This window comes from Salvia splendens, chromosome 19 (genome assembly GCF_004379255.2).
Source record: "Salvia splendens isolate huo1 chromosome 19, SspV2, whole genome shotgun sequence".
NCBI classification, from domain to species: domain Eukaryota; kingdom Viridiplantae; phylum Streptophyta; class Magnoliopsida; order Lamiales; family Lamiaceae; genus Salvia; species Salvia splendens.
In genome coordinates, this window is record NC_056050.1 from 19593813 (window position 1) to 19609352 (window position 15540).

Genomic DNA, 15540 nt, shown 5'->3' on the forward strand with positions numbered 1-15540 from the left:
CTTATATTACCCAGAAATTTATATAATCTCTTTCAATATTAGAACTTACCCAATATTTTCTTGAGTATCACATTCTCATGACCAAAATTTAATCAATGGATTGATTTGACACCCTTAAGCTATTTGATAGTATAGTCTTTCGTTTGAAATCGTATGTGAAACTCAGGTAGTCAATGCATACGAACTCAAATCAATCTTCCTTTACTTTCTCGTTTTGATTGCTATCTTATCTGATTGGCAGTGTTGTTACTTTTTTTTGTTGCAGGTGTATGATATGAGATTTGAGCTGAATGAGATTGAAGCTCGAAGAGAGCAATATCCTTCCACTATCTCCTTCATCAATCTATTAAATACTCTTGTCTCTGATGAACAGGATGTCAGTGATAGAGGGCATAGGTATTCATAGTCCAAAATTTATTATGGTAAAACTTGTAAAATTCTTGTTAACATTTTTATTGTTTGTTTTACCAGATTCATTGGCATCTTCAGATTTGTATATGATCATGTATTTAGCCCATTCCCACAGAGAGCCTATGCAGATCCTTCTGAGAAGTGGCAACTAGTTATAGCTTGTCTTAAGCATTTTCGGATGTGAGTTCGATCAATTCCTGGATTAAGCAGCCTCACTAAAATTGATTTTGATATCTGATTCTTTATATGTATTTTTAACTTCTATCATTGCTGCTATAATTTCTCTACTTTTGATAAGCATATAAGATAGGAAGCCCTAACTTAACCCAAAACCATGGTCAAAGGTAAAGGGTTGACTCCCTATTATATGCTATTCCACACTTTCGTGTGAAACCGATGTGGGATCGTATCAATCCATCCCTCTTTTAAACCGGACGTCCACGGACGGCACACGCCACGGGCCCACCATCCGCTTTACGGCCCTTTTTCCTTTCGGGCCCACGTTTTTTTCGGTGGCACCCCTTGGTCACACCTACGGGTAGCCCCTTTCCGTAGGACATCCGGATCCACGTTCACCGCACCAATTGTTAGGAGTGAAGGGCGGAAGAGAGGCAGAGAGCACGGAATATGCTCTCCAATCACACTTAATAATTTGTAAATGCAGAATAGAGAGGAACGATCACTTGATTGAATGGAATGTAAAGAAATATCAATCCTCCGCAGAGGCCTACGACCAAGTCGTCCAATACAAATGATCTCTCCAAGATATCTTGGACTCCCTAGCTTACATTTATTTATACTGTAAAATAAATACTAGAATGCAAAAAATTAGGAATCCCATGATTTGCTCCATTTACTCCTTTGCAGCCTTGATTTAGGAATCCCATGATTTGCTTCCTTTACTCCTTCGCAGCCATGATTTTCTCACTTCCAGCTGACTGTCCCTTATGATCTGCTTCCTTGATCTTCTCACTTCCACTAACTGCCTTCCCACTTCCTCGGCGGCTGTAAACCTTCCAGCCGCTGGTCCTATCAACTGCCCCGGTCGTCGAAACAGCCTTGTCCGCAAGGCTGAAGAATGGAAATTGACCCTTGACATCTGCCACATCCATCCAAGTAGCTTCATCTTCCTCCAACCCGTCCCATTTGATGAGGACTTGGTCAACTGTTTCGCCCTCCCGCAGATCAGTACGCCTTGACAACACCTTCTCGGGTAGAATTGGAGGGTCAGCGCTGACGAGCCCGTCCGGCAGCGTGGCCTCCACCGGTGCATCCCCGATGGCCCGTTTGAGAAGGGAAACGTGGAATACCGGGTGGATGCGGGACGAAGCGGGAAGCTGCAAACGATAAGCTGTCGCGCCAATGCGAGCCTCGACCCGAAAGGGCCCGAAAAAACGCGGAGCTAACTTCCTGTTTCGGGCCGTGAAGAGGGTGGACTGGCGATGGGGGCGGAACCTCAAATAGACCATGTCACCCACGCTGAACTCGACATCCCGTCGCCGCTTGTTTGCTGAAGCTGTCATACGGTCTTGAGCTCGCCGGAGATGATGGCGTAGCAGTTCCAACACCTCGTCGCGAGAGCGAAGAGTGTCTATGACGGCTTGGGCTCGAATCTCCCCCGGGAGGAAGGTATGCAAGGTGGGCGGAGCTCGACCATAGACCACCTCGAAAGGAGTCATGCCCGAAGCCGAATGGGTGCTGGTGTTATAACAGTACTCTGCCCATGCTAGCCACTTATTCCACTGCTTCGGTCGGTCAGATGAAAAACAACGCAGGTACGTCTGCAAACACCGGTTCAAAACCTCCGTCTGCCCATCTGTTTCGGGGTGATAGGCGGAACTCATCTTCAATGTTGTTCCCGTGGCCCGAAACAATTCCTTCCAAAATGAGCTGAGGAAAATAGGGTCACGATCAGACACGATTGACCTTGGAACGCCATGAAGACGAACCACCTCGTGCGTGAACAGCTCCGCCACCTGCCGGGCTGTGAATGGGTGTCGAAGGCCTATGAAATGACCATACTTGGAAAGGCGGTCAATGACGACAAAAATGCAGTCAAACCCCCCTGCCTTCGGTAGACCGGAAACGAAGTCCATGCTAATATCCTCCCAAATACGGTCCGGAATTGGTAGGGGCTGCAAGAGACCGGCGGGAGACTTTGTTTCGGTTTTATGCCTCTGACACGTTGCACAAGCCGCGACGAAATTTGTGACTTGCTTCATCATTCCAGGCCAAAAAACGTTTGAAGCAACCCTGCGGTATGTTCGGTAGGCGCCAGAATGTCCACCGGTAGGCGTGATATGGAACTCTGCCAGCAGCCTCGGTATCCATGGGGAATGGGGGGGGACCACAATCCTCCCTTTGTAAAACAGAGTGCCGTGCACCAGCTCGTAATGAGGGGAGGTTGGCTGTCCGGCCTCCAGTGCAGATTTGATTTTTGATAGGGCCGGGTCCGAGGACAAAGTTGCCTGAATCGTTGACCATTCCGGCCATGACGGAGTTGAGATGGCGGAGAGTTCCAGCACGTCCTCATCTCGACGGGAGAGGGCGTCGGCCGCCCTATTCAGCTTTCCTTCCTTGTATACGATAGTGAAATCGTAACCCAATAACTTGGCCGCCCAATTTTGTTGCGCTGGAGTTGCTAGTGGATGAGCTAACAGTTGACGCAGACTGCGCTGATCCGTGTGAATGATGAAGCGGCGGCCCAACAAATAGGGGCGCCAATGGTGGATCGCGAGGACGAGGGCCATGAGCTCCTTCTCATAGGCTGATTTTGCTAAACTCCTAGGGGACAAGGTTTTGCTGAAGTAGGCCACCGGTTGACGTTCCTGCATTAATACCGCCCCTAGGCCTCGGCCCGAGGCGTCACATTCAATCACAAATTCCTTCGTGAAATCTGGCATCCGGAGTAAAGGTGCGGAAGTCAGTGCTTTTTTAAGAGCGTCGAAAGCGGAGGCTGCCGCCGTTGGCCAGATCCAAGCGGCTTTGGCGTGGGGTGTCGGTGGTTTCTTTAAGAGCTCCGTAAGGGGGGCTGCGATCTTGCCGTAGTCGCGGATAAAACGGCGATAATACCCTGTTAAGCCGAGAAATCCGCGAACACTCTTTAAAGAAGTCGGAGTCGGCCAGCGGAGGACCGCCGAGATCTTGGCGGGGTCCATTTTAACACCCTCAAGGGACACGATATGCCCAAGATACTCGACGCTGTCCCGCCCAAGAAGACACTTTTTGGAGTTGACGACGAGGGCGTGAGCGTGCAAGGCTTCAAAAACACGTCGAAGGTGGCGCATATGATCTGCCCAGGTCGTGCTATAGACGAGGATGTCGTCAAAGAAAACCAAAACGAACTTGCGTAGCGCCGGCCTGAAGATGTCGTTCATCAAGCTCTGGAATGTTGCCGGGGCGTTGGTGAGGCCGAACGGCATAACCAGGAACTCATAATGACCGGAATGTGTGCGAAACGCCGTCTTGGGCACGTCGTTAGGGGCTACCCGGATTTGGTGATAGCCGGCTTTCAGGTCGATCTTGCTGAACCACTTGGCCCCATGTAGTTCGTCAAGTAATTCCTGTATCACTGGAATAGGATATTTGTCGGGAATGGTCCGCTTGTTCAGTTCCCTGTAATCGACGCAAAATCTCCAAGAGCCATCCTTCTTACGCACAAGGAGTACCGGGCTAGAAAAAGGGCTAGTACTTGGCTGAATCACCCCGGAAGTCAACATCTCGGCGACGAGCTTCTCCATTTCATCTTTCTGTAAATGATTATACCGATATGGGCGGACAGAGACGGGGTCAGTACCTGGTCGCAGAGGTATGCGATGGTCAGTGCGGCGGCGGGGGGGTAAACCCGTGGCCTCCCGTGTGATCGAAGGGAACTCCTCTATCAGTTTCAGCAGTTGCGAATGGGCTGCCTGGGACAGGGACGAGCTGATCCCGAAAGGTTCCGCCACGACCTCTTTCTGTACCGAGTGGAGGACCCAGCAGCAGTCACCTTCCTCGAGGCAGCGGAGGTCCTGGGAGGAGCAGGCCCGCCGCATTAGAGTTGGATCGCCTTTGAGCGAAACGTGCCGGCCGTCGACTGAAAAATCCATGGAAGAGTGCTGCCAATTTGCCCAGACGTATCCGAGAGAAGCGAGCCACGATACCCCCAAAATTACGTCGATGTTCCGGAGGGGAAAGACATAGCATGAGACCACAAACTTCTCCTTCTCTAATGTAAGAAGCACGCCCCTGCAGAGCCCTGCTGCTCGTCGTGTGGTCCCGTCGCCCAACACCACCGAGTAGGGCGATGTGGGAGTAATCGGCAGCTGGAGCCGCTGGGCACACTGTTCTGAAATGAAACAGTAGTTAGCGCCGCTATCCACCATCACCTTGACCTGTTGTGAGTCGATTTCCCCAAATAATTTCATTGTATTGGTCGTGTCCAGCCCATTCAGGGATAGGACGGAGAGCTGCGGCTCCACGTTGTTGTCCACAAGTTCTGACTCCTCGGGATCTGAATCAGCGGCTGATCCTTCTTCCTCCTCGCAGATCAGGACGTTGAGCGTGGCCCTCGCGTGGCTGGCAAGAGCAGAGCAGTTTTTTCTGATCTCGGAAACCCTTCCCGAGCACCGGGTTGGCGTCGCCATGGTAGCTCTGGCAGGCGCTGCCCTCCCGTGGTACCAGTTGTTACGACAACGAGTCCCGGATCTGACGTGGGCTCGATTTGCAAGGGAATTGATGAAACGTTTTGGAGGCAATGGAGCTTTGAATGAATATGAAGCATTCGCCGCAGTCCGTCACACCGGCTCCCTAACGGACTTCGTGGCTGCTTTCGAGGCGCGACTCGCACAGGTTCCAGATATCTCGTGTCATCAATACCTGGGATTTTTTATGGCGGCACTTCGCCCTGAGGTCCGCCTACAAATGAAGGCCGCCAAAATCACTACGTATGAGGATGCGGTCGAATTGGCGTGGACATTGACATGATGGCATCCGCCCAGCCCCCGCGATCAGCGCCCACCCAATCATCCACCCAGCCACAAACATATGCAAACCAGCCAGCTCGCTCTTTCTCAAAGGGGTACTCCCAATCCCCCTCTCACTCCTCTGGCTCGTCAAGACCCCTATCCAAACGCTTCCGGAACGTGTCTCCAGAGGAGTATAGGCGGCACATAGCAGCAGGGACCTGTGTCAAGTGCGGCCTGAAGTTCGGGCCGACTCATAGATGCCCCCCCAAGACGCTCAACGTCCTGATCTGCGAGGAGGAAGAAGGATCAGCCGCTGATTCAGATCCCGAGGAGTCAGAACTTGTGGACAACAACGTGGAGCCGCAGCTCTCCGTCCTATCCCTGAATGGGCTGGACACGACCAATACAATGAAATTATTTGGGGAAATCGACTCACAACAGGTCAAGGTGATGGTGGATAGCGGCGCTAACTACTGTTTCATTTCAGAACAGTGTGCCCAGCGGCTCCAGCTGCCGATTACTCCCACATCGCCCTACTCGGTGGTGTTGGGCGACGGGACCACACGACGAGCAGCAGGGCTCTGCAGGGGCGTGCTTCTTACATTAGAGAAGGAGAAGTTTGTGGTCTCATGCTATGTCTTTCCCCTCCGGAACATCGACGTAATTTTGGGGGTATCGTGGCTCGCTTCTCTCGGATACGTCTGGGCAAATTGGCAGCACTCTTCCATGGATTTTTCAGTCGACGGCCGGCACGTTTCGCTCAAAGGCGATCCAACTCTAATGCGGCGGGCCTGCTCCTCCCAGGACCTCCGCTGCCTCGAGGAAGGTGACTGCTGCTGGGTCCTCCACTCGGTACAGAAAGAGGTCGTGGCGGAACCTTTCGGGATCAGCTCGTCCCTGTCCCAGGCAGCCCATTCGCAACTGCTGAAACTGATAGAGGAGTTCCCTTCGATCACACGGGAGGCCACGGGTTTACCCCCCCGCCGCCGCACTGACCATCGCATACCTCTGCGACCAGGTACTGACCCCGTCTCTGTCCGCCCATATCGGTATAATCATTTACAGAAAGATGAAATGGAGAAGCTCGTCGCCGAGATGTTGACTTCCGGGGTGATTCAGCCAAGTACTAGCCCTTTTTCTAGCCCGGTACTCCTTGTGCGTAAGAAGGATGGCTCTTGGAGATTTTGCGTCGATTACAGGGAACTGAACAAGCGGACCATTCCCGACAAATATCCTATTCCAGTGATACAGGAATTACTTGACGAACTACATGGGGCCAAGTGGTTCAGCAAGATCGACCTGAAAGCCGGCTATCACCAAATCCGGGTAGCCCCTAACGACGTGCCCAAGACGGCGTTTCGCACACATTCCGGTCATTATGAGTTCCTGGTTATGCCGTTCGGCCTCACCAACGCCCCGGCAACATTCCAGAGCTTGATGAACGACATCTTCAGGCCGGCGCTACGCAAGTTCGTTTTGGTTTTCTTTGACGACATCCTCGTCTATAGCACGACCTGGGCAGATCATATGCGCCACCTTCGACGTGTTTTTGAAGCCTTGCACGCTCACGCCCTCGTCGTCAACTCCAAAAAGTGTCTTCTTGGGCGGGACAGCGTCGAGTATCTTGGGCATATCGTGTCCCTTGAGGGTGTTAAAATGGACCCCGCCAAGATCTCGGCGGTCCTCCGCTGGCCGACTCCGACTTCTTTAAAGAGTGTTCGCGGATTTCTCGGCTTAACAGGGTATTATCGCCGTTTTATCCGCGACTACGGCAAGATCGCAGCCCCCCTTACGGAGCTCTTAAAGAAACCACCGACACCCCACGCCAAAGCCGCTTGGATCTGGCCAACGGCGGCAGCCTCCGCTTTCGACGCTCTTAAAAAAGCACTGACTTCCGCACCTTTACTCCGGATGCCAGATTTCACGAAGGAATTTGTGATTGAATGTGACGCCTCGGGCCGAGGCCTAGGGGCGGTATTAATGCAGGAACGTCAACCGGTGGCCTACTTCAGCAAAACCTTGTCCCCTAGGAGTTTAGCAAAATCAGCCTATGAGAAGGAGCTCATGGCCCTCGTCCTCGCGATCCACCATTGGCGCCCCTATTTGTTGGGCCGCCGCTTCATCATTCACACGGATCAGCGCAGTCTGCGTCAACTGTTAGCTCATCCACTAGCAACTCCAGCGCAACAAAATTGGGCGGCCAAGTTATTGGGTTACGATTTCACTATCGTATACAAGGAAGGAAAGCTGAATAGGGCGGCCGACGCCCTCTCCCGTCGAGATGAGGACGTGCTGGAACTCTCCGCCATCTCAACTCCGTCATGGCCGGAATGGTCAACGATTCAGGCAACTTTGTCCTCGGACCCGGCCCTATCAAAAATCAAATCTGCACTGGAGGCCGGACAGCCAACCTCCCCTCATTACGAGCTGGTGCACGGCACTCTGTTTTACAAAGGGAGGATTGTGGTCCCCCCCCCATTCCCCATGGATACCGAGGCTGCTGGCAGAGTTCCATATCACGCCTACCGGTGGACATTCTGGCGCCTACCGAACGTACCGCAGGGTTGCTTCAAACGTTTTTTGGCCTGGAATGATGAAGCAAGTCACAAATTTCGTCGCGGCTTGTGCAACGTGTCAGAGGCATAAAACCGAAACAAAGTCTCCCGCCGGTCTCTTGCAGCCCCTACCAATTCCGGACCGTATTTGGGAGGATATTAGCATGGACTTCGTTTCCGGTCTACCTAAGGCAGGGGGGGTTTTGACTGCATTTTTGTCGTCATTGACCGCCTTTCCAAGTATGGTCATTTCATAGGCCTTCGACACCCATTCACAGCCCGGCAGGTGGCGGAGCTGTTCACGCACGAGGTGGTTCGTCTTCATGGCGTTCCAAGGTCAATCGTGTCTGATCGTGACCCTATTTTCCTCAGCTCATTTTGGAAGGAATTGTTTCGGGCCACGGGAACAACATTGAAGATGAGTTCCGCCTATCACCCCGAAACAGATGGGCAGACGGAGGTTTTGAACCGGTGTTTGCAGACGTACCTGCGTTGTTTTTCATCTGACCGACCGAAGCAGTGGAATAAGTGGCTAGCATGGGCAGAGTACTGTTATAACACCAGCACCCATTCGGCTTCGGGCATGACTCCTTTCGAGGTGGTCTATGGTCGAGCTCCGCCCACCTTGCATACCTTCCTCCCGGGGGAGATTCGAGCCCAAGCCGTCATAGACACTCTTCGCTCTCGCGACGAGGTGTTGGAACTGCTACGCCATCATCTCCGGCGAGCTCAAGACCGTATGACAGCTTCAGCAAACAAGCGGCGACGGGATGTCGAGTTCAGCGTGGGTGACATGGTCTATTTGAAGTTCCGCCCCCATCGCCAGTCCACCCTCTTCACGGCCCGAAACAGGAAGTTAGCTCCGCGTTTTTTCGGGCCCTTTCGGGTCGAGGCTCGCATTGGCGCGACAGCTTATCGTTTGCAGCTTCCCGCTTCGTCCCGCATCCACCCGGTATTCCACGTTTCCCTTCTCAAACGGGCCATCGGGGATGCACCGGTGGAGGCCACGCTGCCGGACGGGCTCGTCAGCGCTGACCCTCCAATTCTACCCGAGAAGGTGTTGTCAAGGCGTACTGATCTGCGGGAGGGCGAAACAGTTGACCAAGTCCTCATCAAATGGGACGGGTTGGAGGAAGATGAAGCTACTTGGATGGATGTGGCAGATGTCAAGGGTCAATTTCCATTCTTCAGCCTTGCGGACAAGGCTGTTTCGACGACCGGGGCAGTTGATAGGACCAGCGGCTGGAAGGTTTACAGCCGCCGAGGAAGTGGGAAGGCAGTTAGTGGAAGTGAGAAGATCAAGGAAGCAGATCATAAGGGACAGTCAGCTGGAAGTGAGAAAATCATGGCTGCGAAGGAGTAAAGGAAGCAAATCATGGGATTCCTAAATCAAGGCTGCAAAGGAGTAAATGGAGCAAATCATGGGATTCCTAATTTTATGCATTCTAGTATTTATTTTACAGTATAAATAAATGTAAGCTAGGGAGTCCAAGATATCTTGGAGAGATCATTTGTATTGGACGACTTGGTCGTAGGCCTCTGCGGAGGATTGATATTTCTTTACATTCCATTCAATCAAGTGATCGTTCCTCTCTATTCTGCATTTACAAATTATTAAGTGTGATTGGAGAGCATATCCCGTGCTCTCTGCCTCTCTTCCACCAATTGTTAGGAGTGAAGGGCGGAAGAGAGGCAGAGAGCACGGGATATGCTCTCCAATCACACTTAATAATTTGTAAATGCAGAATAGAGAGGAACGATCACTTGATTGAATGGAATGTAAAGAAATATCAATCCTCCGCAGAGGCCTACGACCAAGTCGTCCAATACAAATGATCTCTCCAAGATATCTTGGACTCCCTAGCTTACATTTATTTATAAGCATATAAGATAGGAAGCCCTAACTTAACCCAAAACCATGGTCAAAGGTAAAGGGTTGACTCCCTATTATATGCTATTCCACACTTTCGTGTGAAACCGATGTGGGATCGTATCAATCCATCCCTCTTTTAAACCGGACGTCCACGGACGGCACACACCACGGGCCCACCATCCGCTTTACGGCCCTTTTTCCTTTCGGGCCCACGTTTTTTTCGGTGGCACCCCTTGGTCACACCTACGGGTAGCCCCTTTCCGTAGGACATCCGGATCCACGTTCACCGCCCACCAAATTGATAAGCATATAAGATAGGAAGCCCTAACTTAACCCAAAACCATGGTCAAAGGTAAAGGGTTGACTCCCTATTATATGCTATTCCACACTTTCGTGTGAAACCGATGTGGGATCGTATCAATTGATACGATCCCACATCGGTTTCACACGAAAGTGTGGAATAGCATATAATAGGGAGTCAACCCTTTACCTTTGACCATGGTTTTGGGTTAAGTTAGGGCTTCCTATCTTATATGCTTATCAATTTGGTGCGGTGAACGTGGATCCGGATGTCCTACGGAAAGGGGCTACCCGTAGGTGTGACCAAGGGGTGCCACCGAAAAAAAACGTGGGCCCGAAAGGAAAAAGGGCCGTAAAGCGGATGGTGGGCCCGTGGCGTGTGCCGTCCGTGGACGTCCGGTTTAAAAGAGGGATGGATTGATACGATCCCACATCGGTTTCACACGAAAGTGTGGAATAGCATATAATAGGGAGTCAACCCTTTACCTTTGACCATGGTTTTGGGTTAAGTTAGGGCTTCCTATCTTATATGCTTATCAATTATAAGCATATAAGATAGGAAGCCCTAACTTAACCCAAAACCATGGTCAAAGGTAAAGGGTTGACTCCCTATTATATGCTATTCCACACTTTCGTGTGAAACCGATGTGGGATCGTATCAATCCATCCCTCTTTTAAACCGGACGTCCACGGACGGCACACGCCACGGGCCCACCATCCGCTTTACGGCCCTTTTTCCTTTCGGGCCCACGTTTTTTTCGGTGGCACCCCTTGGTCACACCTACGGGTAGCCCCTTTCCGTAGGACATCCGGATCCACGTTCACCGCACCAAATTGATAAGCATATAAGATAGGAAGCCCTAACTTAACCCAAAACCATGGTCAAAGGTAAAGGGTTGACTCCCTATTATATGCTATTCCACACTTTCGTGTGAAACCGATGTGGGATCGTATCATTGATACGATCCCACATCGGTTTCACACGAAAGTGTGGAATAGCATATAATAGGGAGTCAACCCTTTACCTTTGACCATGGTTTTGGGTTAAGTTAGGGCTTCCTATCTTATATGCTTATCAATTTGGTGCGGTGAACATGGATCCGGATGTCCTACGGAAAGGGGCTACCCGTAGGTGTGACCAAGGGGTGCCACCGAAAAAAACGTGGGCCCGAAAGGAAAAAGGGCCGTAAAGCGGATGGTGGGCCCGTGGCGTGTGCCGTCCGTGGACGTCCGGTTTAAAAGAGGGATGGATTGATACGATCCCACATCGGTTTCACACGAAAGTGTGGAATAGCATATAATAGGGAGTCAACCCTTTACCTTTGACCATGGTTTTGGGTTAAGTTAGGGCTTCCTATCTTATATGCTTATCAGCATATCCCGTGCTCTCTGCCTCTCTACCGCACCAAATTGATAAGCATATAAGATAGGAAGCCCTAACTTAACCCAAAACCATGGTCAAAGGTAAAGGGTTGACTCCCTATTATATGCTATTCCACACTTTCGTGTGAAACCGATGTGGGATCGTATCAATCCATCCCTCTTTTAAACCGGACGTCCACGGACGGCACACGCCACGGGCCCACCATCCGCTTTACGGCCCTTTTTCCTTTCGGGCCCACGTTTTTTTCGGTGGCACCCCTTGGTCACACCTACGGGTAGCCCCTTTCCGTAGGACATCCGGATCCACGTTCACCGCACCAATTGTTAGGAGTGAAGGGCGGAAGAGAGGCAGAGAGCACGGGATATGCTCTCCAATCACACTTAATAATTTGTAAATGCAGAATAGAGAGGAACGATCACTTGATTGAATGGAATGTAAAGAAATATCAATCCTCCGCAGAGGCCTACGACCAAGTCGTCCAATACAAATGATCTCTCCAAGATATCTTGGACTCCCTAGCTTACATTTATTTATACTGTAAAATAAATACTAGAATGCAAAAAATTAGGAATCCCATGATTTGCTCCATTTACTCCTTTGCAGCCTTGATTTAGGAATCCCATGATTTGCTTCCTTTACTCCTTCGCAGCCATGATTTTCTCACTTCCAGCTGACTGTCCCTTATGATCTGCTTCCTTGATCTTCTCACTTCCACTAACTGCCTTCCCACTTCCTCGGCGGCTGTAAACCTTCCAGCCGCTGGTCCTATCAACTTTAGTTCCAGAATGTTATTTTTGTAATGCCATTCTGCAAATGTTAACATGTGTAGGATGTTGAGCATGTATGATGTAGGAGAAGAAGATAGTGATGCTTTTGTTGACGAATCTCAAAATTCATCGGGGCGGCAGTCTTATCCAATTCATATGCAGCTTCCAGTTGTTGAAATTATGAAGGTATAGCCTTTGATTGTTTTCTGATCATCTGTAGGTGCTTTCGTTGAATTGCTGATGTTTCCATTCAGTTTTGCCAGTCTGCTTTTATTTTCTTATGATAAATCTGAAATTTGTTTGCTTTTTTAAAGAGTTAGTACATTTGGCAAACAGCTTTATATGAAGGACCAGGAACAAATATCTTAACATTTGCAATGCTAAAAGAGTTTTAAAGCTCTTTCTTCTTCTGATGCATATTCACCAATCTGTAACTTATGTAGGTGTGTGAGTGGTATTAGATTATTATCCTCTCGCTAACAAGGATGCTGTTTCATTATTGAAAACGATAGCTTCTGTCATTTTGTTTGGGTGATCGTGTTTTTGTATTGTCTGCTTTTCATATTCTCTCATGTCGACTATAGTAAATTCTTGGAGATCCTTGTTTTGAAAGAACCCAAAGCTTGTGAGATTTGTATTCGTAGAAATTGAACTATGTAAATGCTAAAGCTTGAAATTAAATTGCCCACTGCATGGGAAAAGAACTATTAACCATCTCACTAAATAAACTACATTATTCATTTTGGTGATTGTGTGTTTGTATTGTCTGCATATCAGTTTCCTTTTTGTGCTTGCCTTTCTTAATATTACTTCTAATAACCTTGGGTTTATGATTAAAACTGATAAATTATATTCTGTTATTCTTACGGGGTTGAAAAGTTTCTCATGAGTTTTTTATTGGTTATTATGCAGGATTTTATGAGTGGGAAAACCTTGTTTCGGAATGTATTGGGGATTGTTTTACAAGGAGTTAATTTTCTAATCACAGAACGTACAAATCAGATTCACGGGCAGCTCCTTGAAAAGGCTGTCCTGCTTTGTTTGGAAATTGTGGTTCTTGTTATGGAAAAAGATTCAAGTGTTTCTGACTTCTGGCGCCCCCTGTATCAGGTATTTATTGCTATATCTTGTTTTTGCCCATTATTCAATGCTATATTTGAATGTTGATTTATGGGGCAAAGTACTGCTTCTTTTCACTTTTTTGACAACTCTTAATAACTGTTTTTCTTTTACTCCATGAGTTAATTTCATAGTTTTGATGGAAACATGTTAGATCAGATATCGAGGTTCTGAACAATTTTAATATTTCTAATTTCTAATTAGGTAAATTCTTCTGTCATTTATTTCTATAGTCATTTTACCGTTAGTTCACAAATACCCCTGCATTTACACTACTACATCAATATACTGAGGCAGTGCAGCTGAAAAAGCTTGTCAACCCAAAGGAATCAATTCAAGCTCTAATGGTGAGCATCCTTATAAAAGTTCCTTGATTTGATGAGGGCGCCATCAGAATCTTCCCCTAATTTTTGAGATTAGGATTTCTTGGATTTAGTTATGAGCAATCAATTAAGAGATTTGTTCAGTTCCTGACATGGAGCTCTTATTTCATGGCTTTCTGAAGCTTTCAGTCTTAGCCTACCTTTGAAATATACTCATGCTTTTCAGTGGAGCAGTAATTAATAGTTCAGCTACGTCAGGTAAAAGAAAACTAGATATCTAGATCAAACCATCTAGTAGTGGTTGCAGGAGTAATGTTCCTGCTTCCACTAACAAATAATGAAATGAAATGGAAATCTACAACTCTTTTTTTCTTCTCGTCGGAATGCTTAACCTTTAATTTGCTTTTCTTGCTTCTGTTAATTTATATTCCTGTTCTCATTATCCTCTCAGTTGTGTGCCACCGGTGATCTTCATTTAATGCTCAACCTAATGTTATTGAACATCTGTATTCACGCGCTGACACTTTATTAATATCTAAGCCAGTGCACCGAGTGGAAAAATCCCTGATTGTTTGTTTGATGCAGCCTTTGGATGTCGTTCTCTCTCAAGATCATAGTCAAATTGTAGCTTTACTTGAATACGTTCGATATGATTTTCAGCCGCAGATTCAGCTATGCTCCATTAAAATATTGAGTATTCTAAGGCAATTGCTCAATATCCCTTATTTTCATCTGCAGTCATAATCTTAAGGTGAAAATACTTGCTGATTATGACTAGTTGTCTTTAATGTTAATGGATGCAGTTCTCGTATGGTTGGGCTCTCACAGTTGCTCTTGAAATCTGGTACTGCTAACACCTTGATTGAGGATTATGCTGCCTGCTTAGAGATGCGGTCTGAAGAGTGTCAAATATTTGAGGACAGTGGTACAGATCCTGGTGTCCTAATTATGCAAGTAAGCCCCCCTTTAAAAATATATTTATGCAAGTAAAGCCTTTTATGCATTCTTATTTGTCAACAATATTGAAAGCACCAATCTCTATTCATATTTCATGTTATGAACTGGACCAAATTAAACGGGAAAAAGACTTAAAGAGGCAAGAATTTCATCAAGGGGCTATAGAGTAGTATATAGAAACTTTAATGTGTTCATAATAGTTAGAAACTTTAGGTCATGCAGCTGAATAGGACACATGTAGCTTGCAATCATTAAATAGTTGGGCTTGGCTAGTTCTGTTTGCATATTTTCTTTTGATGGTAAATTAGTTTAAGTAATAAATTAAATGTACACTTTTAAAACAACACTCTGTCATATCCCAATGGAAATAACTCAACTTGGGAAAAGCCGATGAATGCGATGGGATAACCACAATCACAGAATGAGGTTTTCTAGAACAAAGCCTAAGGGGAGAAGAAAAAATAACCAAGAACAACAAAGAGAAGAAGGGACATGAGGCATCCTAGTACAACCAAACACACCTATGTCCGTGGAGAAAGGAACAGGGACCTTTAACAAACTAGCTACGACAACCACCATTGCAAACTACTAATGGGGGTGGCCTGGACTTGTCTAGCACTTGTCGAAGAAGGCCGATGGGATAAATCCCATCAAGGAAAAGAATACCTGGAAAGGACACTTGTATATCCAGAGAAGCAGGAAATATTGATTGAATTGAAACTGAGTTGCTCGCCCACAACCTCCTGATGAAATCTTTTTCAACTAATGCTTGACCACTAATTGGCTTGCAGTAATGTCAGAAACTAAGGGTTACTTTGTTTCATGGCCTCAAAGCACATAGCCATTGTTTACTAAACACTTATACAAAAGAGAATCACATCAGAATTTAACACTGTTTATTTAAT

The 15540-nt window shown here is 47.8% G+C and overlaps 1 long non-coding RNA gene and 1 pseudogene across 1 annotated transcript; one reads left to right on the forward strand and one right to left on the reverse strand.

Moving 5' to 3' along the window:
- Positions 1-15540, forward strand: part of LOC121778103 — a 33070-nt pseudogene that overhangs the window by 9290 nt on the left and 8240 nt on the right.
- On the reverse strand, positions 1311-12287 carry LOC121778104. Its single transcript, XR_006045613.1, has 3 exons — positions 11492-12287; positions 1617-1619; positions 1311-1447 (listed from the first exon to the last, which is right to left on the reverse strand). It is a non-coding gene; the product is annotated as an uncharacterized LOC121778104 (long non-coding RNA).